Genomic DNA, 2500 nt, shown 5'->3' with positions numbered 1-2500 from the left:
AAAGGCATAACTCTTGGCATATTACTTACCAGCTTGGTTGTTGGCATTCTCATTCCAAACATTGGTAGGTGATTGTGAAATTAAAACTTCTAAGATTGATGTGGTAGTTTAAGACAAGGAAATCATTGTGCTTCCAAAAATTGTACTCTAGTAAGGCTCTAGGTTAGTACTGAACCTTTTTAACATTCAGGTACAGTTTTTATAAGCTGTTCAAATATGATAGAACTCTGAAACCACAGTTGTAGAGAGGGGATTTATTGACACATGATCAAACAAAACTTGGTAGTTGAACATGCCAAAATGAATAGATTTTATTAGTGTCTATGATAGATTATTTAGTATAGGAAATGCCTGGTAGTGTTTGATCTTTAAATGTATTTCACTTATTGAAGTTACTTTTGGACTCATAGAATAATCCTTATACAACAGATCAGACTTATATGATACAATGGTATGTGTTTGTAAAGGTGTTCTCTACCAATTGCCCATAAATGCATTTGTTAAATGTTTTATTAACTTAAACTTTCAGTAATAACATAAGCATCAAAATGCTCACATTAATGCATTGTGACTCTATCATAAGATAGAGTGCATTAACATAAACATATCTTTGCTTATGTTATAGAAGAAAGTTAAGTTAAGCGGATGGTGTCGCAGTGCCTGTGCGACCACCATCAGCGAGGAACCCCCTACCCTAACAGAGGTTAGGCTGGCATTTCCAAGCTGAAGAGTGGGAAAGCGCAGGCATATGTGATATCCCTGCTGAACTGCTAAAGGCTGGGGTGAACCTATGGCTCGGGGCCTGCATACAGTCCTGACTGCCATTTGGCAGTCTGGTACCATTCCCCCTGACCTGCTGAGGGGCGTGGTCATCCCTCTCTGGAAGGGGAAAGGGGGTCGATGGGACTGTAGCAACTACCGTGGCATTACACTGCTCAGCATACCAGGCAAGGTTCTCGCCCACATTCTTCTGAAACGAATCCGCAACCACCTACTGAGGCACCAGAGACCGGAGCAGTCTGGATTTACTCCTGGCAAGTCCACAATAGACCGTATACTAGCGCTTCGAGTAATTGTGGAACGCCGTCGTGAGTTTGGTCATGGGTTGCTCGCAGCCTACATCGACCTGAAGAAGGCGTTTGACTCGGTGCATCGGGAATCGCTATGGGAGATCCTGAGGCTCAGAGGAATTCCGACACAGATTATTGGCCTGATAGCAAGCCTCTATACTGGTACTGAAAGTGCTGTAAAGTGTGGTGGGGGTATGTCGAACTTCTTCCCTGTTAATTCAGGGGTGAGGCAAGGCTGTGTCCTTGCACCCACACTTTTCAACACTTTTATGGACTGGATAATGGGCAGAGCTACTAGCCAAAGTCAGTGTGGAGCAACACTAGGCAATATTAAGGTCTCAGACCTTGACTTTGCCGAAGATGTTGCCATCCTATCTGAGTCCTTGGAGTCACTTGTGGCAGCTCTTGATGCATTTAGCTGTGAGGCGAAGCCCCTAGGCCTAGAGGTCTCCTGGACCAAGACCAAGATTCAGGACTTTGGGGGCCTGTTAGGGGAACCCATTCAGTCGATCCATGCTTGCGGCGAGGACGTTGAAGTTGCAGAAAGTTTTACATACCTTGGTAGCGTAGTCCATATCTCTGGGTTGTCAGACCAGGAAGTCAGTAGACGGATTGGTCTGGCAACAGGAGCCATGAACTCGATCAACAAGAGCGTTTGGAGATGTCGGTACCTATGCAGAAGGACCAAGCTGCGTGTCTTCAAGGCCTTGATACTTCCAGTTTTGCTCTATGGAAGCGAAACCTGGCGCTATCCAGTGCCTTGGAGTCTCGCCTTGATGCCTTTTGTAACAAGTCCCTTCGTCGGATCATGGGGTACAGTTGGCAGGACCACGTGTCCAACCGGTGGTTAGACCGTGAGACTGGCATGGGACCTGTTATTTGCATAATCCGGGATCGCCAACTCAGGCTATATGGCCACCTAGCTCGCCTCCCTATGGACGACCCTGCCCATCAGCTTGTCTCTCTGCGAGACAACCCTGGGTGGAGGAGACCTGTGGGACGTCCTAGGAGATCATGGCTTGGGCAGCTCGACGAGACCTGTCGCGAGGAACTAGAGATGGGCCGTGTGCCTGCCTGGAGACTCGCCTCGAGGGATCCCCGTGGCTGGAAGCGAAGGGTGGATGCGGCCATGCGCCCCCGTCGGCGTTAGCCCCTTGATGATGATGATGATATTATATATATATATATATATATATATATATATATATATATATATATATATACTACATATATATCTACATATATATCTACATATATATCTACATATATATCTACATATATATCTACATATATATCTACATATATATCTACATATATATCTACATATATATCTACATATATATACATATATCTCTACATATATATATATTAGAATATATATGTAGATATATATACTGTAGATATATATATATATAATATGTAGATATTTG

This window comes from Penaeus monodon, chromosome 17, assembly GCF_015228065.2.
Source record: "Penaeus monodon isolate SGIC_2016 chromosome 17, NSTDA_Pmon_1, whole genome shotgun sequence".
Lineage (NCBI taxonomy): Eukaryota > Metazoa > Arthropoda > Malacostraca > Decapoda > Penaeidae > Penaeus > Penaeus monodon.
The sequence above is the reverse complement of the archived record's forward strand: the minus strand, read 5'-3'. Positions refer to the sequence as shown.